The sequence below is a fragment of the Anomalospiza imberbis genome, chromosome 7, assembly GCF_031753505.1.
Source record: "Anomalospiza imberbis isolate Cuckoo-Finch-1a 21T00152 chromosome 7, ASM3175350v1, whole genome shotgun sequence".
Taxonomy (NCBI): domain Eukaryota; kingdom Metazoa; phylum Chordata; class Aves; order Passeriformes; family Viduidae; genus Anomalospiza; species Anomalospiza imberbis.
Genome location: NC_089687.1, coordinates 34419575 through 34443963, shown reverse-complemented (window position 1 = coordinate 34443963; position 24389 = coordinate 34419575). Strand labels below are relative to the sequence as shown.

At 40.6% G+C, this 24389-nt stretch overlaps 1 protein-coding gene and 1 long non-coding RNA gene across 7 annotated transcripts in view; one reads left to right on the top strand and one right to left on the bottom strand.

The window, feature by feature from the left end:
• Window positions 1-24389, top strand: part of ERBB4 (erb-b2 receptor tyrosine kinase 4) — a 582907-nt gene that overhangs the window by 500629 nt on the left and 57889 nt on the right. The window lies entirely within an intron of this gene.
• Window positions 10814-13020, bottom strand: LOC137477634 (uncharacterized). Its single transcript, XR_011001113.1, has 3 exons — window positions 12785-13020; window positions 11241-11366; window positions 10814-11158 (listed from the first exon to the last, which is right to left on the bottom strand). It is a non-coding gene; the product is annotated as an uncharacterized lncRNA (long non-coding RNA).

The window sequence follows — 24389 nt, the reverse complement described above, 5'->3', positions numbered from 1 at the left end:
TTGCAGTGTAGAAGACCATAACTTGTCCATTTTAAAGGTGCTTCTGAACAGGTAGGGTTGTTTACTACAAATGGCAATTTGGAGCCTGCCTTTTGCCTTGAGTTATTTGGAAGTTGTTTAAAGTTTTAGATTATTTTGGAGAAAATGCTTGTTATAAACACATGCCCACAGACTGCTATCTTACATTAAATCTGCAACCTTAAGTGAATTTCCTACAACATCTATAACAAAATCTTAATTCAAGTTGTAACGTTAATCTTTTAGCACTGAGGAGAAACCTGAAGATTCAGCAATTGTTTTGCTGGACTCAATATCAAGTAAACATTTGCCTCTTTTAACAACTTAAATTTAAAAAAATGTTCTTACAAAAGTAAGAAAACATGGCAATTCAGCTACCCCTGTGTTGTTCTTCAGGAAGAGCAGAATTTTGAGGAGCATCATGAATAGGGACTGTTTTCTTTCCAGAATCAGATCTGTTGTTAAACCTTCCTGAAGAAGAAAGCAGATAAAGTGACTGTAGGGCTGGGTAGAGGTGGGGGGAAGCCAAACTCCACAATCTGCCATTGCAGCATTTTGTAGCTGTGTGACTCTCCTGTGCTGTGGTGGTAAAGCAGCCAGAGTTGCTGGGGAGCACTGGAACACAGCATTCGGGATTGCCTGTATGGAGATGTGCAAAGGTTTCTTTAGGGCTGATACCAGACTAGAGGAGGTGGGAGACAAAATCCACACTCCTGTTTGAGTCCTTTCTCTCAACACAGCCTCCTCCCCATCTGTTCTGCACTCTTTTGATTGATAGTGGCTGTTATTATTTAATGCAAAACATTTACACAGTGCCATCCGTGCAGAGGTAATCCTCCATGATTTTCTTTGTGTGTGTGCAAATGGCCCTTGACTCCTTGGACCAGGGCTGGGCTGGCTTTGCTCTGAGCCTTGTAGTGGAGTAGAGAGCCTGATCCACAGTTTACAGAGCTGACAGATCTCTGGGAGGGCCTGTGGAAGGCAGGTCCTGGCTTTCCCATGGTGATTTTTACCAAAGTGTGTGTTGGTGGTTTTTCACAAACAGGATGGGACTGCTGGGGTACGTTCCTTGAGCTTCACTGCAGCATCAGCCTCATTACATGGCTGAGACAATTGAAAGATGGCAACAGCTCACATCCTGCCAGCAGCAGCCAAAGATTTCTTAGTTACAGAGCATTTTAAAAACTTTCTAGCCAACAGCACATTGCTAAAGCTCACAGACAGTTGTTTTAGCCAGTCACTGAAAGCACACGTACACCTGCTTCACACAATGCTGGCTTGTCTGCTCTCTATTAACAATTCACAATACTCCAGTATTAAGCTTAAAAACCTTCTAATATCTTGCTGAGCATATTTTCCTGCAGTCTTAAAGTTTATCTTAGCCAAGCCTAAAACTCAAACTCTAGTTTCATATCCTTGCTTGCTGTACTGCTGTAACTTTTTCTACTGTCAAACTTTACAGCTGCAGCTAGCTCTAAGTTTTCTATTCTTTCTGTTTCTAAAGCTTACTTTTACAGCTTTCTAGAAATCTTTTTACCTTTACTATTTCCCACATTGTGAAGCAGCTTCTAAACTGATTGCCACTGTACATGGCTTCAGCTTAATGTGGGGTTTGGATTTAGGGACATTCCCTGGAAAATTATTGCCTGCTGCTTTTCTTGATCACCCCTGTGATGTGGGAGAAGATGAGATATCACAGGCACCTGAGGTCTGAGGTGGTAACCAAGCACTGCAAAGAACTGAGGTCATACATGTAATACACTGTCAGGAAGAGAAAGCGTGTTCCTTTATAATAAAAGGTGGCCTATTATTGAGAGACTTTAGTGAAGTTTAGCTAGTTTATTCAAATTTAATTAAATTTATGTTCTTTCACATTATAATAATCATGTTAAGTGTGGTTAGAGGGTGTGCACAAAAATTTGTTTCAGCTATGGTAAGTGGAAAAACCTTTGAGGTCACCAGACAAGGAGTCCCCTTATCCCAAAAAGTAGATTTAAAGTAATACTCACTTTGCATTAATCTGTCACATTTAACAGTGACTAGGAATTAGTCTGCTGCCTGCAAACAGGAAAGGTACTATTTGCCTTGAAATAGGCTGGTCTCCAGAGGAGTGAGTGCAGAAGACAGCAGCAGGCACCAATTCCCATTCCCTGCAGGAAGGTGCATGTGTGTGTGTCCCACACTCCTGTACCCACTGTGCCCGTGTTTCAGGCACTGCCACATGGCTTGGGAGTGTCTCTCCACGTGTTTCTTTTCTAGGCTGTGGGGAATGATTGCTTGTGTCTTTCTGAGACGTAGAAAAGCATGATTAGCAGAGTAGCAAGAGGCAAAAATCATCAGTGACTTCCCAGTGCTGTTCTCTGCTCCCTGAAGCAGCTCCTGGTATCTTTTGCTACAGCCATTGTTCTACCTTCACCTCCCCTGATTTCATGGAGATGATTTTCCCCAGCAAGAAGAGGACTGAAGGCACTGGAAATGGCTCAGACCTGAAGTTCATGCTGATTTTTAGGAATGGTTTAAAATCAAGTTGCTGCTGTGACACAGTCCCTCCCTAACTGTGCTTTTCTCCATCTGCCTGCGTGCAGGCACTTATTTATGGAAGCCATTGCTTCAGAGCTCACTAGTTCTGCCAGACTGTTCATTTCCATATGTCTCTACTTCTGTACAGCTAGATGCAAAGCTAGTTAGCCACTATGCCTGGTTGCCAACCTACATATGGCTCTGGAGATAGCTTCTGAAGGTTGATGACAGGGCAGTTATAAAGTATTATCTACTGCCAATTGGAAAAAGCTTGGGTGCTTTTTCTCTTTGCTTATACAGATTGTGTTGAATTTATTCTGATGTTACATCATTGTAGGGTAATTGTGTTCTCCTTCCAGAAGCTTTAGCTTCTTATTTTATGGTTGAAAGCTATAAAAATAGAGTAGCCCCCAAGCATTCTGCATAAAACATGGTTGTTAGACAGCAGCTGTGTCTAAGGGGGCTCTTCCCTTCTGCTCTGCACTTTCACAAGGCTTCTCCTTGTGTCTCACTTCCATGGGGACTGTCTTCCTTGGAAATGAATATTTAACCTTTTAGCTCTGAGATCAGCACAGCAATTTTATGTGGAGCTTGCTGTCCAGTAAAGCAGTGAACTGTGTTCATGTATCAAGGAATTTTTAGTGGGAGCAAGAGTTTCCACCTTGGTGACCTCAGGGTATGGGAAGAGGGAATAATACTTCATGAACACCCATAATGCTGGCTCCTTGAGAAGTGGATTGAAACTCCAATTCCATATGGAGGGCACAAGCCTGGAAGTGAATTCTCAGTAGGTGAATCCTTCTCAGCCAGGGTTTGACAGGTACAGTAAGTCAGGAAGATTCCACAAACACACAAAAAAGTGCTGTGTGCATTGATATTTCACTGTGTTTGATGCAGCTTCTCTCAGCTAGGGCTGCCCCAACACACCCAAACACACAACTTGGAGGTGTGAGGGTGAGGACATTCTCATGGAATTGCCTTCAGGAAGGAAAGACACATCTGGAGGGTTTAATCAGGAAAGGTTGGTTACCCTCTGCCACTGGGGGGGTTATCTAAGGGATCTGTATTTGAGGCTGTATTCTCTCTGTTACTCTAGTGGAAGGTAGGCTGGAGTTCTGCTGGAATTATGATAGTGGGCTTTTGTGCTGTGCTAAACTCTGTCTCTCTCAGGGGCTTACAGAAATGCAGTTTTGCTTCTGTAATGTTGCATACAACACATGCTTACTTCAGCATAGATCTGGGCAGTCCCATCTCCTCTTTTACTGGTTTGTTGTTTTGGTTTTTTTTTCCTGTTACAATTACGGTTTCTTTCTGCTGCTGTTGATTTGCATTACATCTGCACTCATTTTGCTGAACACTGTTCAGAGGAACTTTTCCTGCCCCAAAGAAGTCAAGGCAGAGGAGGAGTCAGGAAGCAAACTTCCAAACATGAGGCAGCTTGCCTATGATCACCTAGGCTGTGGAGGAGAGCTCAGCTCTCCTGGGTCTTAGTCCCATTCTGTTCTGCCCTGTATCCCTCAGGGGCTTCCAGACCTGTTTTTTTTTGTTTGTTTGTTTTTTGTTTTTTTTTTTTTTTTTGTTCTGAACTATAAGAATTCTTTTATAACCCCTCAGAATACTATCAGGTAAAGCAGAAGTAGGTGGTTACAATGCAATGTCGTGGAAGGAAAGCCAAGTACTTCAGGGGATTACTTTTTATACCTTTTCAAATATAAAAGAATTCTCAAATTACCTTAACTAAAGCTCTGCACAGCATCAGTTATCCAGGTATGCAGGAAAACAATCTAGGAAGGAAACAGAGAGAGGAACTTGGGGATCAAATTTTAATGAGGTAGATGCACATCTTCAGCTCAGCTGAGTGCTGCTGCAGCACACTTGGAGTCATTGCTGTGTCTAAGGATTCCCTTCCAGAGGCACAGAGCTGCAGCTGGGAGCCTCCGGGAGCCACCAAGCCAAAGGCTCTTGCAAAGCCTCCTTGCTGCTTCCTTCTGTCCTGTTTAGCTGCTGTGGGTCCCAGGGCTCTGTGCCCTCCTGCAGTTCTCCTGGCCGAGGAGGGCTTGTCCTGAAAGGGCCTCTCTCTGTGCCAGGCTTTTTGGGAAGGCATAATTAGCACTGCACTTGTCAGCTGGGTGTAAACTCACAGGCTGTGTGAAGTTCAAAGGATCTATGCTGATTTTTACAGCTGAGAAGCTGATCCAGAAGCATCCTAAATCCAGTGGGTTTGGGCCTGCGCTCCTCGTGTCTGGAGACAGGGAGGGTCTGTGGGGTTGCACTGTGAATTGAGGAGTCTTTCTTCTCCAGCAAGACTTGATGCATTAGGAATAACTTGTTAGAGCAAGCTTTTGTTACTCTGCTACAGGTGGGATGAGAGAGAAGCTATGAGCAATGAGAGGAGTCAGGGGTAACTGGAGAGGTTGGGAAGAGGTGGAGGACAGTGGCTGTGGTTCAAGGTCTTTCTTTTTCATTAAAGAATCCTACCCTGCAGCTCAGTGGCTATTTCATCCTGGAGTGAGCACAGGAGCTTAATGACAGTCATCTATCAGCTGTGCACATTTTAAGCTTCAAGATGTCTCTGTTCCCAGAGCTCCTTGCCATGACAAGGCTAACAGTAGAGTGACAATGCCCTTCCAGCCCCTCCTGACACGCTGGCACTGGCCAGGACCAGGGCCAAGGGCTGTGATAATTATCACTGCAAGCAGGTCCATTAGCAGAAATGTAGTTTGCTAATGGAGCAGCTCCATGAGGAAGTGCACAGAAGAGTAGGATCTAAACCAAGGGCTATGAAATTAAAACCATATTGAAACAAGGCTTTAATTTTGTAGAAGAGCAAAATCAAAGTACATGGGGTAAAGTGTAATTTTCCTCTCTTGAATCCCTCTACAATTTCCTTTTTCTCTTCCTATTTGTCATGACTATTTTTCTCACTCAGCTGGAAAGCTTGGGTATTCACAGATGGAAGGGAAGGATCCTTTCCTGGTGTCACTGGATAGCTCTCACTCTCAGAAAGCATTATGCCATCAAGTCTCAGGGGAATTACCCAACCTTGCCCATACCAAGGGACATTTTGGTACCCTGCTGGGTGCCTCCCAAAGTTCAGACAAACTTGAGAAGCCCTTGCAGCAAACTTAAAGTGGATCTTGCCAAGTCTTCATCCCAGCTTTTAATTTCTAAATGGTGGAAGGGTTCAAATTTTCTTTCCTGCTGTGATGAACTGGGCTGTCTTGGGCTTATGTGGGACAATAAGGAAGTTGCTTTGGATCCTCTCAGATACTGTTTTTTTTTCCATGCAAGGCATGTTTCTCTGCATAACTACGTACCTATTTATAGAGAATTATGTGCAGTTTTTCTTCCTCTTTGTTCACCAGTCATTTCTTCTGGAGCATTGAACTGGTTTAGTAACTTTTCTACCAAACCCAGTAGCCCACAGAGGTTTCCTATGGAAAGGATTAAAATGAAGGCAAGCACGAGAAAATTAATCAGCTTAAATGCTGACCAAGTTCTTCTCATTTCCCTTTCTCCTTTCATCTCAGATGGACTGTCCACTCACTATATTCCCAGTCTTTCTTTTGCTGTAACTTCCTTTTACTTTCTTTACTTCTGTCTTCCCCCTGCTTTCACAGTGCTTTGTGTCAGCGCCTGTTTCTTGCTTTATCTCCAGTGTCACCATTTCTCCTTCACTCTCAGTCCCTGGCTGCTTGGCTCCCTTCAGGAGCATCATGTCTGCCACCCATCAGAGTTCTTATGCTGTCCTGTGTCACTCCGGGGCTTGGAAAGGACTCTCAGTCCCTTCATTTCTCTCCTAATCATAAAGCATTGGGTTTTGAAGGTTTTATAGTGGGGCACAGGACGGGTTTATAGTAGGTTATAATCCTAATTTCTCCAGTCTTAATCTGACTCATGGATTATGTAGGTTCCCTCTTGCCTTCTCTCTAAAAATCCAGCGTTCCCAGAAGTGTGGTTCATGATTGTTAGGGGAAAAAAAACCAAAGCAGAATTTCCAGTCATTTACAAATCACATCAGGCCTTGTGGAGGCACAGAAATGAGCGATTTATTGCACAGAGACAGACAATTTATTGTTTTGTTAAATGAAAGGTGCACTTAGCCCTGACATTTATGGGGTTTCTGATATTAGAGACCTGACAGCCCCAGGCTACAGCAGCTCTGGAGGCTTTCCTTGATGCCCCAGCGTTCTCATCAAGTGCACTGAGCTGCGTTTGGGGACATGGGACACACTCAACATTGCATTTTCCCTAGCAGTCCCCAGCAGACTGGCTTGGGAAAGCATTATTGAAAACCACTCTTAAATCAAATTCAAGATATTACAGGAGCCCCTATGAGGGTCTGTCAGGATTTCCATTATAAGCACATATTTTTCAGGTTTATAACTCGGCCATAAAATTCTGCAGGACTGTGACGTGGCATAAAATGTCTCAGCCCAAAGCTTTTATTATTATTCCAGAAATATATGTATTTGGCTATTTTTTAAGTTGCAGAACTTCAGAAACAAAAGCTAGATTATTCTCTCTACATATCCATAAATTAAAATGCATTTTTCCCTAGTGAGTACATTTCTATCAACATTGTATTTTATAACAAAACATAGGCTGCTTGGATAACTACAAAAAACAAGGGCCAAGGAAAACACACACACACATATAAAAATAAAAAATATATAAATGTATATATGGTGATCTAGTGTGTGTGTTATTCTATAAAATTATTGGAAAGATAGTCATTATACATTACATGTATTATTATATACAATATTTATTATTGTATAAAATTTATTATTATATTATATAATTATACTATAGCATATTATTATTATCTATATATATATAGTCCATGGGCCAGAATAAAATCCTTGCTGCTTCTGTTTTTGTTCACTGTCTGTGTTAGCAGATGGGATCATATTCCACACTCCTGCAACACATTAATATCTCCTGATTAGAGGGGAAATAAAACTGGGTTATGTGTCCCATGGAAAATAGCAAGCATTAAAAGAATGCATTACCCTGAACTGAAACAGTTTTGAGACGTTCTGAGTTTTCCAAATGAAGATTTTTTTTGAGACTTTTGAAAAGCCTTTGGATTTGTATGGCCCTTTTTTAAGAATTAATGCTTAAAATTGTTTAGAAAGAGAAAAATACAGCTGTCTTTCAGAAGCATTTTGAGCTATCTTTTTTCCAAAATCGTATTTTTGTCAAGTTGTTTCATATGAATAAACCAGATCAGTTTTAGAAATATAAGGTTTATTTATTTTGGAAAATAAGGTTGCCTTTATTTTCCACAGCTTAGGGTTAATTTCTTAGCCACTGAACAACTTTTTCCTTCCACAAGGCATAAATGTTATTTATATACACAAGACAAATAGAGAGTTTGGTGTTTCTGAACTGAAGGGTGACTCTCTGCAATGACTTTGTTTTGGTTTTTTTAGTTGTTTTGGGTTTTTTTTTTCACATTTTTGGACTTAAATACAAACTTTGTAGTCTCACATAGAGGTAACTATAGGTCTAAAATACACCAGACAGGTGTGTTGTCATTACAATATAAAGCTCTGACTTTATCTCATCTAGATGACAGTGAAAAGCATCCACTTATACCCAAAAGAGGAAGTAAGATTGTAGAAGGTGCCGTGGTTTGGGGGTATGTGAGGTTCATCACAAGGGAGTTTAAATGTTTGGGTGTATTTAATCGAGCTAAATGCAGTTTTGTATGCTGAGTGTTAGCTATAAATTTAGCATGGTTAATTACCCAAGAGGAGAACAAGTGTGTAAGGTAAAACACAGCAGTGGCATGAGAATGAGTGAGTCTGAACTGGCTAGGAATAAATTTACAGTGAGATTAGAAGAAGGTTATTAGCCACTGCAAGTGGTAAGGTGCTCAAACCCAGTAAAAATAATGCAAGATAATTAATGACTTGTAAGGTGGAGCTTGGTAAGTTGATGAGGCAAGTGTGGACTGAATGGCACAGTGTCTTTCAAGAGGCACAATTTGATGGCACAGTTGCTTTTAGTTCCCTGTTTTGAAGCTGAGTAGTGACAGGACAAGAATAAACAATGAAGGAATGTGTACCCACACTCTGCTCAGAGACAGCCCAGGTCTGGAATTTGGAGCTTCAGGAGACAGAGATCAAGCTGTGCTTTGCACTTTGGACTGTTTCTTGTTTTTCTGTTTCTCACCTTACTCCTTCTTAATTCAAATTAAATCAGATTCTCATTCTGTTAGCTGAACTGAATAATGCATCACTCAGTTTTTATTGTAATCATCCAGAGTATTCATGCAATGATGATGCTCTTCTTGTGAGTAAACACATCAGAATCAATCTTGTGTGTTCAGCAGGCTTCACCCTAAGAAAGAAAATGAAGCTTTCACGTCATCTCTGTTTTCCTCTTGCCTTTGCCTAGGGCTTGCTATCAGTAATTCATAAGTATGTGTACAGTAGGTGGAAAAAACACATAATGGAATTATTTAATGAAGCCTTTTTTACATTTAAACATAAGGGTTCTAGTGTGTGATGGAGACTACTGACTCAAAACACTCTGCAAAACTGGCAGCTCAGAGAAAAGATAAAATAACAGTGTCTCCAATTTTGGCTACATTTAAAACCACTTCATTATAGTCCAGAGCTCACCCACCTGGGCAATATTTTAGTGAAGAGGGAATTTATTCTATGTTTTCCAGTCTCTCCCTATCTATCTTGCCTTCCAATTCTCATTGTTTCTGGTGAGATATTCAGACCTACACATCTTTTTGGATTACCAGTATTCACAGGATGTCTCATTTTGTCTGTCACCATTGTTGCATCCCTCCCATTAGTTATGAATTCTTTTCTACTCTGCTTCGTACAAGTACAGCTTGTTACCTCCTTCTCTGTAATCTTTCCAATTTTGTTCTTACTTGACTTTCTTTCCCATGCACTGTTCTGTCTTTCTGAGACTAAAATCTTAATAATGGTGTTATGCTCTGTACAGTTCTGTGTATCTTGAAATACAAGACTAAGACTAATAATAAACCTTTTTACATCTCCTTTTAAAACCATGAATGTCAGAAAGAAAGGAAGTTTAATCATAGAAATGATAGGAAAACTTTGTTTTGACAGCTCTGTATTGGGACTGTGTTGTGGGCTTTTTTTTGCTTTGCCTCCCAGCTGGGATAAGCATAGATTTAATTTGAGGCATTTTATTTTGGTCACAGAAAACTGCAAATTGGTTTAGAACTGTGCTTCCTCAAGGACCCTGGCAGAGCTAAATGGTGGTCAGCCAAGAATTGCATGAAACACACTTATTGTAGGATTAATTTGCAGAAAATTGTAATAAAGAAATGATCTGTAAAGTGAGCAGACTTTTGGCCCTTTCTCTGTGCAGTCTAACATGATGCACATTTTCTGTGCTCTCTGTCCCCTCCACACAAGTTAGGAAGGCTTCCTCTACAGGGCAGAATCATGTCCAAGATTTTGGGTGGTTTTATGTAAATTGTGGTTTAGCCCAGTTTGCCTGGTGCTTTGTGCTTTTGTGAAAACCTCAAGGGTTGTTTGCATATTGTTTGGCCTTCCTTGAAGCAGGTTTCAGCTTGACTGCCAGGCTTTACCTTGGCTGTTGCATGGATGGGATTAAAAATAACTGATGGAAAACATACGAGGAAGCCTGACAGAGCTGGCCACTCATCAGAACTTTAACATTTGAATAGAGAGCAAGATTATACTTTCCAAACAAAGCTGCAAAAATGCACTTGGCATATTTCATCTAGAAGTAAACTCAAGCAAGTTAGTTTTAAATGCATCCATAATTTTTACTTTATTTCCTGGAAGGTGTACTATGGAATGTCAGGTGGATCATATGATAAACATATCTTTTTCTGACAGAATATATATTGTAAAATAAAATATAAAAGCTTTTGAAGATACTCCTTAGTGCCTGTTTCATTGCAACACAGACCAGGAGATACTCTCAAAAAAAAGAAATCAGATGTGTCAGTTTTCTTTAAGTAGTAGATGCTCATAATGCTTGTTAATACTGCAAAATTTTACACAAAAGAAACTGATACTACCACTATGTATTTTATTATGATATGATGTCACATTGTGATTACAGGATGTTGTAACAATTTAAAATAATGTACAGCTCCTTAAGGAAAGGGAGAGAAATTTTAAGAGAAAAGTTAAAAGACCTTTTTTTAATGCATGCACACGCTTGTTTTTGTATTGGCAGCAAATGATTAGGGTTCTTGGTGCTTTGCCCAGCAAACAAAAGACAAACTGTATGTGGCATTCTTGAATTTATTTCCTTGGTGAGGTCCAATGTTGTGTTGCTTCCTGTGATGAATGTGTCTAAAGTGGGAATCCACAAAATGAGAAGCAGAAGAGCAGAAGCATTGCAGGGAATATTGCAGGAGTGCCCAGGGCCTGTCTCCTGCTCATGCAGTGCAGGAATTCTGCTGCAGCAGGTGAGTGGGGGCTTGTAGCTAGAGAGTGAAGCTTGTGAAGTCACCTGGCACTTTCACTGGAGGTACCTGGGAGGGTTTTTCATTTCACAGCCAGTTTGTGTGCAAGATCTGTCAGGAGCTGCCTTCTGCTTCCACATGGTGTGCATGAATTGATGGCCTTGCTCTCCTTCTGGGCTGCACACAGGGATAACAGGCACAGTTTTTAATCTTGAGTTTTTGCCCCAGAGCAAATTAAGGTGAAGAAAAGATCACTTACATTTTAAAGCAGTAGACAGCAAAATGCCACTGATTCCTAAGCTTAAACCTTCCTTAGCCTAACACACCTTCTTCAGTGGCACCTGCACCCAGTGTCAGTTCAGAAGGCAATGATTCAAAAGGGACTCTGTCTTTATGGTAAAAGAAAAGATACAAGGCTAGAAAGGGCTGGATTTTGTTCCTGGCTGTTTCATAGAATTTTTTATTTCTTTTTTTCTAATGAGGTTTAGACACATGAGTTGAACTCTTTTCAGCAAACGGGCTTGCACCCTTAATGAAGTAACGCATTGGAGGATCTAGTGAAAGGCACTACACACATGCCAAGTGTTACTGCTCAGCTGCTTCTAATTGAATTTCATAAGATCATGTATTCCAGACCTGTCACAGGTTTGTTTATTTACATCAGCCTGAAGTGCAGGAGTCGGATTCCAATTTCCAGACACAGCACTCACCTTGGTTTCCTGAGAGTGTGCAAATTGATAAATGCAGCTGTATGTTACAGCTTTCTTGGCTTGCACCGACAGGGTGGTTATGGGAGCTCCCTTTTAGGTAAACTTTTTAGATGGAGGTGGTTTATGTTAACCAGTTCTGCTGGGCACTCACAGAAGGTGTAAGCAGGCACGTGCAGGGTTTTATCAAATCAGAGCTGGCAGGTGACAAGTCTGAGATGTGACAATGCCTGTTCCAATACATGTGGAATATACATTAAAGTCAGGATGAAATCTTTGTGTTGAATACACCATGTAGCTGGTTTTCTCAAGTCACATGGGCATACTTTTATTTCCACCTCAACCATTTAAAAAATTCATTATTTCTCTATTTACACCAGGAGGAACATAACTTGGCAAAGTCAAAAGTGTTTGAGCCAGTTAAAATAGTCACAAATACCATGAGTAAGAATGATTAGGAACACAGATACATGTCTGTGGACTTGCATTGTGTAATTTAAGTCTTTGGTTTTCCAGATTTAGTTGACATGAGGCATCACATCATTTATGGCCCGTAGTTGGTTTATGAAGCCAAAACTTATCAAAAATGGATAGCAGAGACTTAACAGTCATCTTCTTTTTATAACTGGTAACATGGGCTTTCACTGCCGTGAACAGAGACAGCTAATGGTATTTTGAGCCCATCAGCAATTGGAGATTGTTAAAAACAGCAGGTATTTTAATCTCAGCAGATCTGTAACACACTGCTGTTTCTAATGTTTCTAATAGTACAGGTTCAATAACAGAAAAAAACAGCTCTGTAGGTGCTTTCTGTTTCTAAAACACAATCCCTGGCTTATTGCCAAGTACTTCCTGTGATGCTTTAGGAAGAAAGCAAAGAAAAAAACAAGCAAGTGAAAACCCAAAGGAAAGCCAGCCCTTGGTGTGGAACATCAGCAGTCTCCAGAAGAGTCACACTTTTTGCTAAGCCACATAATGACTCAGGTAATTCTGCCTCAAGGGTGCTAATGTACTTGGGTACCATATGGAGCTGGATGGCTCTTCTCTTCATTCTAATTAGCAGTCAGAGGAAAACTTCCTCTGAATGTTTACATACCCAGAGCTTTTCCCATTCCAGCAAACAGATTTTCCTGGCCAGCTACAATCTTTTGAAAGTGTCTGGGCTTAAGCATGGTGATCTAATAGAAGGACTGGAACATAAGAGCTCAGGTAAATGTTATGTAATTGAATCTGTCTCTACATTCTCGTGTCTGACTGCAGAGTACATTCCTTTTTTCATCCATCACCTTGTTGATGCTCATTTACCTTGGCATTTGGAAAGGCTTCTTCTCAGATAACATCACAATTAAAGAATGAGTTCTGAAATCGAGCTAGCCTTAGTGGAAACTGGTAAGAGGCATGTAAAACCATTTCATTTATTAAGACAGCATGCCATTTACAAGGAGAACTATAGATGGCTTTCCAAAGCTGCCATGTCTCATTAGGTTCAGCCTGGTTCAGACTGCAGTCTCTTGGCTTGTGTTGTCATAGAAGCTTGAGCTGAAATCACAGCCCATAATACTAGTCCCCACAGGGACTAATTTATGTTTCTTGCAGTAACAAGCTGTATTAATATTGCCCAAATGTGTCATTATTGGCCATTGGTGTGTGTGGGTGATGCTAGTGTGTGAGTGACACTTCTGTAACATAGTTGTTGGAATATCAACAAAGTTTTAGTGCCTAAATAGCTCAGACTTTTGTGAAAACCTCAGCCTGGAGAAAGTGTGGTGTTCTCAAATGTTGCCCTATTGCCTTGGTGCAGCCAGTTATTTCAGTGTCCAGTTTTTATTTTGAGCAGACTTCAGTAGGAAAACCTTGACTAAAAGTGGGAGTGTTATTTTTTCATGCTTTGAACTCAGTGTAAGTTGAATAACAACTGCTCACCTCACAGATGCAGTGAAAGGCCAGCTGGAGAGAGATGTGGGATGTCTTTGTACCTCCAGGGATGGTTTAATTCTTAGATCTTTACTTATTGCCCATGAAGAAATGAATCATTTAGAAAACACAATGTTTGCCAATTGCTGGCTTGTTTTAAAAACACACTAAATATTTAAATAGTAGACTCAGCACTGCTGATAGCCTTGCTTTGAGAAGGAGGTTGGAGCAGTGACCTTGGGAGGTCCTTCTGACATTTCTGTGTCTGTTCACAGCTCTTCCCAGAGAACATGTGGGCTGATAAAAGTTTCCCTGTTGTCTAACTTCTGTATGTATTCCAAGCCCAGGTAATGCCCAGCAACAGTCAAAGTAACGTTCTGTACAGGGTTTTTCTAAGTGTTGGGTCTTTGTTGATTGTGACTTGCAACAGGCATTACCCTCTACTACTATTATAAAATATTATAAATACAGTTATTTGAGATGAACTAAAGAAAGGTGAGAAAGTGGAGTTCTAGGCTGAGTAATTCTGACTGTTCAGTAAAGGGCAAGCAAATACTTCTATGAGGGGCACCATTAGAAATAAAAATTAGAAATTTCCAATTCATGGAGATGGTGAGGCACATTGTCAGAACTACAAAATAAAGTCTAAAAAGTACTCCTGTACTTTCATGCCTTATGCTGGCCCTGCATACTGAACTGCTAGTATTGCTTTACCTTTGTCTGACAGCAGCCATGTGCAGAGCACAAATCTCAAAGTGAAAATTAGGAAAGGAGCAAGTGTGAGTTGAGGAACACTGAAAACATTTAAAGGGCTGAATATACAGTCTCAAAGGAAATGTGATTTGCTTGGTAGCAGTTTGAATTCCAAGGACCAGCTCATAACACCTCTACTCATACATGGGCAGTGCGTCCTAACCTGGCTGTTAGTGGTTTTGCCCCAATGGCAAAAAGGGGTGCAAATCCAGAATTCTTTAGTAATTTTGCCATTGTTCAACTTCTGCAGAAACAGTGCCAGCTCCCAAGCAAGATGCCCTCCAGTTTCTTCTCCTGCCTCCTCCATTCACTGTCCAACCTCTCAAGCAGAGACAGACGCAGGGAAAGTAACCTCCCTGTACTTGTGGCACTGTGCTTGCAGATCCCTCCTACACTGTGTACAAAGGCACAATGGCATTGCAAAGGGTGGATAAAGAGTCCTCAAGCCATGCAGAGCCGCTTAAGTGCAGGTCATAAGCCATTCCAGATGTACTTGAACAGATAATGGCCATAAACAGATTTTTCTGAATTCTCCTAACTAATAACTAGTGGGATCTGTGAGACAGGAAAGCCAGTCCATTGCAGTGGAGCACCAGTAAATTCTCTGCTGCCTCAGTTGTCTTCTGCCCATACTTGACAAAAAACACGTGTGCACATTTATTTCAGCTTTAGAAAGAAACGTGCACAATTCCTTTTTCCCATGCATTTGCCTACCTTCTCCCAGAGTTATTTTAAGAGCACAAGCCACAAGTACTTGGGGAGTCAGAGGAGCATTTGTGAGCTCCCAGAGGTTCATGTGCTGCTGGCAAGCAACCCCAGCTGGAGGGTGGCACTTTGGGAGGAGCTAAAGCAGTGGGATGTTTGGACACTGGGAGGTTTGAATTGTAGCCAAGACTGGGAGCCTTCTGGGGAGAACTGAGCAAAGAATTCAATGTATAACCGATTAGATTAATTAGGGGCTTTTCCCCCCAGCTTTGTGAATTAAGAAAAATAAGCAAATTCTGTGCAGCTGTCGTGTTTTCATCACTGTGATGCTGCACTTCCAGGTGCAGAGAAAGCTTGGAGCTCCTCTTTGCTCCAGGCAGCTCTCTAGGGCTTAGGGGTTTGGAATGAATGTTCCTGGGGCTGTACTGGGGGGGTGGGGGTCCTTGGCTGCTGGAAAATTTGCTGGAATATTCATCCCGTGCTGGGCAGTGCATAAATGTCAGTTGGTTTTTCACGCCATGGCACTGAAGGCTATTAGACTGCTAATATTTCAAAAGTGGTGGCTGCTTTTGGCCAGAGTCCTTGACTCTTTAGCAAGAGAGGGGTCTCTGTAAGGTAGCAAACGTTAAATCATCTCTTCCATCTGCTTTTTTCAGGCAGTTCAGTAATGGCTGCTGCAGACAGGCCCACAAAATAGCTATTTCCCATTAAATTTTATTCACCCCATCCTTGTAAACATATCTGAACAGAGGGAAGAATCTGTCCTGTCGTATGCATTTATTTTGTGAGTTTTAATTTACTTTCTGCTGGCATTCAGGTCACCAAAACAGTGTTATGTTTCTTGTTCTATTTTTCATCATATAAAAATAAATTTCAGGATAATCATTTGAATAATCTTTCCTTTTTTTTTTTTTTAATCCTGAAAGGCTAGGTACTTTCCTTTCTCTAGTCTCCTGCGTGTCTTCTTTCTGTTTAATGTAACCTTTCATAGATTAAAAAGGCAATGATGTTAATAGAATTGCATAATTGTCAGGAGATAATGTTCTCACAGTGAAATATTGCTATTGAGGCTTAGCTAAGGCATTTAGAGCAAACAAGCATGCAGATACAAAACAAAGATGTTTATTTTCAAAGTGACACATCTTTGCCATCACTTGTGTATAAATCCTCAGATTTCTCATTCAGCCTCTGTGGGACTGGGGCTCCAACATTCCCAGAACAACTCTTCCTGCTGGGAGATGTGATGGCTCACATCCTCAGTCATGACCAGAGAGGAGCAGGACTTTCAGAACTGCAACCCAGATCCAGCCTTCCCAGAGATCCAAGCGTGTTTGGGGCCTTGGTTATAGTGGCCACCTTGTATTTTAATTTCTCATCAGTTCAACCTCTGCCAGTGCAATTACACAGGTGGGGAAAAAAGGGTAAAATATGAGCCAAATGCACTCACACCTCATCACTGCATAAAACCTCCTTCCTACAAGGTTAGATTTCAAAGGTGTTTGGGGCAGAGACCAGTCACTGCCAACCTCATTTCTGAAGGTTAAGTGCAGAGTGTTAGTGGATGATGGAAGTGAATTGTACAGTGTTTATGAAAATATTTTGCTAAATATTTGGATATTGGTAGCAACAGAGGAAGGTCTGCTTGGAACTGAGCAGAGGACTGATGGCATGGAGCAGTGTGGTCTGTAAGGAGAGGGAGCAGAAGAGGCTAAAGGCTGTACATTTGTGCAAAGCCAAGGCCCAGCATGTTCTTTTTAGCAATAAGAAAAATAAGCCAAGTATTGTCTCTGAAAATGCTTTTGAAAGCACTCCTAGATTTCTCCTTTCTGGATCCAAGTATGCTGACTATGTAGCTGAGAAGCAATTCAAGTTAGTGCCACTATCTAAGCAACAATTTGACATATAAAAGTTTACATTTTATATAAAGATATCTTTAATATTGCAGAAATATTAATCCCAGAATCTGCGAAAGTCTGAGAAAAACTGCTTGAGTTTCCTGTTGGCAGTTTCATGAGTGAAGCCATGAAATGAGCCTTGAAGTGGTTAATGGGTATCTTTCACTGTACCTTCTGTGGTTGTGTTTGAGACACCGTGCCCAAATGACATTAAGAAATTGGAGCTGGAAATCCATCTCAAATGCAAGTTTCCAGGTGGATGTGTGTGTAATAGAAGAGGTGATGCCAAGTGCAAGGGTTGTCCCTCCACCTTCTATTTAGGGGGATTTTGAATTTCAGACAAAGCCAAACAATAATAATATAAGGTTGCATGAAGGTTAATGTTGTTTAGGCAGATGGTGAATTGCAGATTCAACCTGTTGTCACAATAATGAACGTGTTTGAAAAGATGTTCATGTGGCAAATGGGAGAAAAATGAAACAGAATATGCACGTGCTTGCACACACAGACCTAGCATTGCTGCCTGCCACTCGTATCCAAACCTATACATATATGTCCTTTTTTAGGGATTCTGTATTGACCCTTTGCCACAAATCAATATGAGAAGTAGGACTACAGATTCAAAAGCATGCATTGTTAATACCGATGCCATAATTTTGCCTGACAGCAATAACAGAAGCATTTGATCTGAGTCAGGTGAAATTTTATATCCCTATTAAATGTAATTCCCCCCCTTCTCCACCATGGCCATTTTTTACCCTTCTCTCTTTTCCCATTTTTCGGCTTCATAGCAAAGTAGCCCACAAAAGAAGTGTTTTACAGGGGCCTGGAGTGCTCAGCCAAGTGTTTCTCCAGTGCTTTGAAACTCTGTGGTTCTTTCTCCTCAGAAGCCCTGGTAGAATATGGAGTGGCTTTTTGATGAAGCTGTATCTCCCCATTCAGTCAGGTATTTAGCTAAAATAGCATAGACCCAAAGCTTTATGTTTTACTGTAAATCCCTTTGAAAATAGGTAAGCAAATCCCCTCTAGTTGCAGAAAAATCCTTTGGAGTCAAAGCATCTGTGGGGATTTGTTCAAGCTAAATAAAAATAATATGGGAGGTCAGGTGTAGCAGGAGTGATAAATCATTTTATGAGGGACACAGCTTTCAAAAAGGATTCCTGGCCAGCCATACTTGATAAGTAGTCATCCACATTATCTGAGCTTGTTGCCAACACCTGGTTCAGGACCCTTGTACACAAGATTAATATAGATGGGCAGGAAGGGGCATAGCCCACTGCTGCAGAATTGATTCTGTACCTGGAATCAAAAGGAGATTTAGGATGCTTGCAGCTTTTGCAGGCTGTATCAGTTACGCATGTCCCTGTAATACTTCTATTTTTCTGCAACTTTTACTCAGAATGAAAGACTTGGGGACATCATTACTGAAAGTTTAGGACTCATGTAGAAAATTCCTTTTGTATTTGTACAAACCCACCAATCCCAGGCTGACGAAAAATGCATTTGCTGTAGAACGAGGCAAAGAAGAGATACAGAGGAAGCCAAATCTCTTAATGTAGCCTCTGCAAAGACTGCAACTTTATCAGGCTAGGTTATGTGTCTGCTGCAGAGGTAATTCTCCATTTGGACTTTTAACAGACCTTAATCTTTTTTTAGTACTTTTGCAATAATTCAGTGTAAAAATTAAAAATACTTTGCCCTTCCTCCAAAAGCCATTTAAAAAGCCTTACTTTTCCCACCCTTCTTTCTGCCCGTGAGGAGTTGTCATTTTCCATCAATTCCATTTTCTCTAAACTGTGTATTCAGATCTTTTTAAATATTCATTTTTCCATTATATTTTTTTAACCTTACTGTGATCATCTTTTGCCTAATTACTTACCTGATTGGTTTCAGCTACATCCTGAGGGGGAATGCCAGACTAAAACCAGCAGTGTCACTAGATAATGTCTGGAAATTGGGAAGATAGACATAGTTAACAGGGATCCAGCAGGCTCCTTTAGAGAATGACAGTCACCAGAACCAGTGGAGGCTGGAAAATGGTGGTGGTAGTAATAATAGTAATAGTAGTAGTAGTAATAATAATAATAATAATAATAATAATAATGATGATTTATGTATTGTTATATATATATTATATATAACATATACTATATCATTATGCATTTTTATTCTTGTTATTATTATTGATGTTATTGTTATTATATCATGTATTACTTTTTCATTGCATCAACGTTCTATGTGTAATCCTACTTGCAGAAAAAAATTGCTCAGAATCTCAGGACACGTGAATGTGTGCTGTGTCTGTTTGTGCCAAAAGGTGGTACTGACCTGGTGTTGTGCTGCCAGCTGCAAACCCTCAGTAGGGAACCTGGGCCTTTAGCACTGTGTAACCCAAAAACCACCTTTAAGATGAAAGTTTCTTGTCTTCCCTTCCATTGTGGCAGAAAAAATAGGCTGGAATAAATAGAAATAGCAATAGTTATGTTTAAACTCTCGACTGTCTACTCTTCAGCTGCAAATATTTACTTCCAGTACAATCCAAATGTTCAGTGAATTGGAGAATCAAAGGTGTGTTAGCTGTGTAGACACAACTGCTTAATATCAGAGAGCAGAGTAAACAATCTGGAATGAAATTTTGGGGAAGGAAGAAAGTATTTGAATTGATCAGCCTCATTAGCAGAGTGCTGCAATAACCCTTTTTCCTCTGAAATCTTTGCTGTGTAATTAATCACACCTTGTGAGAGGGGATTGCTGATATTTATACAGGTACAGCTGTGACAAGCAAGATATGTTTTGGCTCTCATGCATTTCCAGTGGTAGACACCATGGAGGCAGGGACAGAAAGAATGGCAGAGATGTTTCCAGCTTCCTCGAGGACTCCTGGCATCGCTCTCTGGCTCTTTGCTCCCCAGCAGTGTGGAATTCTCTGAAAAACCTTTAGTTTCTGTCTGTCTGTTGGAAAACTGCAGGTTACAGCCATCAAGATCAGTTTTAGATCCATGTTTTCCGGCACAGCATCAATTAACAGGGACTGACTTTTAGGCTGATGGATAAAGAATGAGTGTGATACAAAGGTGACCCAGTGAAGGATGACACAAATCTGGCCCAGTGCTGTAAAAATAGCCCTTGGCCTGGGGGTTTTGGTCTTTCTCCCAGGTGACACAGCTGCACACCTCTGCAGGAATGCTGCCCTTCAGGGGTCATACCTGGAGCAGCAGTCCTGCATGGGCTTCCCTGGCCCTTGGTGAGGGCTGTAGTGCTGCCTCTCACCAAATCAGCGGATGCTTGTTGGATCCAGATCTTATAGATGCATATTATATGATTGGCTCTTTGCAAATATTAAAATGAATATTATGTGTGTTATGTTGGAAAGTTATGCTGTATTAATCTCCTTCAAGTAGTGTGGTAAATATAGTTTTTAGGCTATAGCATAATATTAAAATAGAAACTATGTGATGTAAGATACTTTTTATAACTAGCTCAAGGAATGGATAAGATAATCAAGACATCCTTTGCATACAGATAACAGCAACAGGACACCAAAATCCAGGGAATTATTGCCTCCTTATCAGGACTGTTCAGACTTCTTCCAGACTTCTAGGAGCCAAGAAATTGATTTACAAGATGGAGTGGGGGGGCAGAAACTAAGCAGAAGACATCCTTTGTTTGAAAAATCATGTATGAGATAGATGAATATGCAACAGGCTGTTGCTTTTAAGGGGTAATCCTTTATTAGCAAGGTGTGCTTTTGTGACAGAGTGCCCAAGAGCATCTGGACATCAGTAATTCTTTGCTTTTTATTGTCCTAACTCTGATTGTTCAAATTCTTATTGCTCTAATTTTTATTACTATTTTTATAACGATTTCATTACTATTAAAATGTAAAAATTTTAATACAAGTCATTAGCATTTTTCACACAGACATTCCTGTGAAAGCTTGCTCTTTGTGCAAGCTTTTACAGGAAGTTTGAGTTTACACGAGTTTATAAGATTTTATTTGCCTTGTGCCTGGTGCTTGGCTTCCAAATACTCTTTTTTGCAGGTGTTATAAACGCCAATCACTTGGTTTTTAAAATTTTAAAAGTTTAATAATAATAAAATGGTTATAAAAATAGTAATACAATTAGAGTAATGAAAATTTAGAGTTAGGACAATTACAAGACAATAAAAAGCAAAGAATTACGGGCGTCCGGATGCTCTCGGGCACTTAAGCCCAATAAGCATGCCTTGTGAACAAAGGAATAATCTTTAAAAGCAATAGCCTGTTGCATATTCATACATCTCATACATGATGCATAAATTCCTTGCAAATTAAGAACTTTTCTGGTTTTTGTCAACTTCTTCCCCTTAATCCTGGTGGTTCCATACAGACGGAGAGAAGGTGGAAGAATGTTTGTCTTTTCCGATAAGGAGGCAGTAATTCTTTATGGGCCCCCATCATTGTCATCTCTGTGTGAAGAGTTTCTTCATTATCTCATCTCTTGCTTGAGCTAGTAAAAAAAACCCCCACATACATAGGTTCTATTTTAACTACAAAACTACATTTACCATACTATTAAAATGTTAATACAGCGCTTCTAATCAATATAACATAACACATATAGTATTCAATTTAATATTTGCGAAAAGCCAATCATAAAATATGCATTTTTCACACAGGGATGCCCAGTGCAGATGTGGCTTCCCCAGTAATTCAGATTTTGGGAGGGGCTGCACTCACTTCTAAATGCAGCTTTGTCTCAGCTCAGCCAGCGCGGCTTTGTTTGGGTAGGTGTGTGACAAAGGGAAGAACAAAAGCCTCGAGTTGTAACGCATTTTATTCCCCACCGAAACAAAGAGGAGAGAGAGAGAGAGAACAGGGCTGCAATGGAGATTATCATCGTTCTTTTGAGACACGCTGGTATTTTCCCAAGGAGGCAGTGACACTTTTTAATTACTCTCTCCATGGGCAGCCGTGTGTAGCGATTGCTGGGGGCTCAGCAGGGCGGGCATCGTTCCGCGCAGCCTCGGAGGAGGATATTGCTGACAGTACCGGCTGCAGCATGCACTGCTGCTCTCCTTCCCTCACTCTTCATTACACCAGCTAATTACTGCAGCTCCCGCTGCCTGAGCAGCGTGGCTTGGCCCCTCTCCCCCAGCAGCCCTTGGCTGGCAGGGTAATTTGCAGGAGCAGGGCTGCTCCAGAGCTGCTGTCATCCTCCTGTCAGGCGTGGCTGCCAGACCGACAGCCTCAGAGTGGGAGGCGAGCTGTGCTCTGAGCTGGGAAAGGACGTGAGCATCGAATAATGCTGGGGACTCCTCAGAGCTGCCGTGTCCCAAAGGGACATCTTCAAAGAATTTGCCTTAAAATGCACATTGCGGGTTTGGGTCTGTTTCTGCTCTCGGATGTTCTTCTCCATGTCCAGAGTAGAAGAAGAACAGGCAGTTTTTTTCAGCTTACTACCTCAGTTTCACTTCCAAGGAGAAAAGTTTGAACATGCTTGTGGGAAATGGAAAGATAGAAACGTCCACAGATACAGGAGGGTTTGATCTGCAGCCTTGGAAGGAGCTTAGATTTATGTAAAAGTACACAGACATTAAGTAGAAAAATCATAAACTAATGTTTCTATAATTGTAAGTAAGAATATGCCTTAAGCAAGTGAGAAACTGTATTCATAAAACGGTGAAGGGTTTATAATGTAGAGGTGTGGTTGTACAGGGTAGCCAGTGCAAGTGTTGCAGATAGCTTTTTATTCAATTAGGTGTATAGTAATCCCTAAAACACTGAAGTGCATAGGTATGTTTTCACCTTACCTAATATATAATTATAAATTATCTAATCAGCAAGAAATTCTTCTTTGTACCTTTGAAAAACCTCACTTCCCTCCTTCCCTGTCCCGTAGATACATATTTCTGTGGCTGTGTGTGGTTAGAGAGCATGAAAATAAATCCTGCTGCTCTCTAGCAGTGAATTCACATTTTGATTCCACTGACAGCACACTGTGATGCTATTGTGAGATATTAAACTTCCAGTTGATAAGAAGTCTGAACCCTAGTATCAGCTCTGTGTGAAATATGGTTGATTCCGGGTGTACACCAGAAAAACTGAAAGTAGACTTGCTTTGAGCCACGGCCTTAACAGCTTGATAGTTGCAGACACAAAACCAAAGTCTTAAGAACTTGGCAGCTGTGACATCCACCATCAGAGTCCATCAGACATTATATTAATAGAAAAAACAATTTTGAATATATGTAAAAAGGCAAGTCAGTCTTCTTGGTTTAAATAAACTAAAGTTGGGCTGTTTTTGTAACTGATTTGTAAACAAAATGTGCATAGGTTTTAAGTACACAAATATTTACATAACTGGGTGTAATTTTATATATATATATATATATATATAGATACATTTACAAACTGAACATAAAATGAGCAAAATGGTTTCTTGAATGTATTCCCTGCTTAGAACCATGTTTAAGTAGCCTGTGATCCTTTGCTGAAGGTAATCTTGTAAACCTGGGGTGCAAAATTTGCTTTACAATTAAGTGATGAGGCTCTGTCCTGCCATTCTTGAAGATGGGAATGGTGTCCCAGCTGTCCCCTTTGGAGTCCAGGACATGTCCCCGTTTTCTCATGTATTGAGCTGCTGCATTCAGGGGTCAATCAGATCTATCAAACACAGGCAGATGACATTTGCTATATTCAGTGTATCCTGGGTACAGTTTTGCAGGCCTGCCAGACTTCTTGTTACTGGCCTAGAGACTGTGACTCTAAATGAAGATTGTCCTGGTTTTTGGCTGTTCTAGGAGGCAGCCTTGTCCCAGCACCTGTACCCTGTGCATTTACTGTTCACATTTATCACTGATGTACATTTTAAGGCATCTCTGTTAAAGCTCTGTTCTGGAAGGGATAGCATGTCTAACAGAAGAAAGAGCTTGGGAATAAGTCATTAGTGGCCTGGAAGCTGTGGTGTTAGAGAGCTAACTGCCCTTACACGTGCCTGAGGCTCTAATCAGCAGACTTGGTGGTAATGAGTGATTTCATGGGGCCTATTGCTTAATTCCAAAACATGGAGCTATTTAAACAGCTCTGCAGTTCATTACAAAGTTAAATGTGTTTTGCCATTTAAATGGACAGAGGTGACTGTGAAAGATAAGTGTTTCTATTTATTTCAACTAAATATGCTGTATGTAGCAAGATGAAGGAACATTGAATAATTGAAGCTCAGGATTCATCTTGGTCAGTGTTTATTTGGAGCCTGTGCTTTTTTTAGCTCACAATTTTGTTCTGTTTGGTTTGGTTTTAATCTGATGCCATGAGGAGAGCAGTAGTCAGGCAAGAAGAGTACAGCCTTATTTCTTAATGTAAAAATTTTGAGCAGTACCTCTATTTGAAGAGGAGTTTGAACAGTAAATTGTTAGAGGAATTAAAGAAATAGACAAATAAGTTTACAGTTT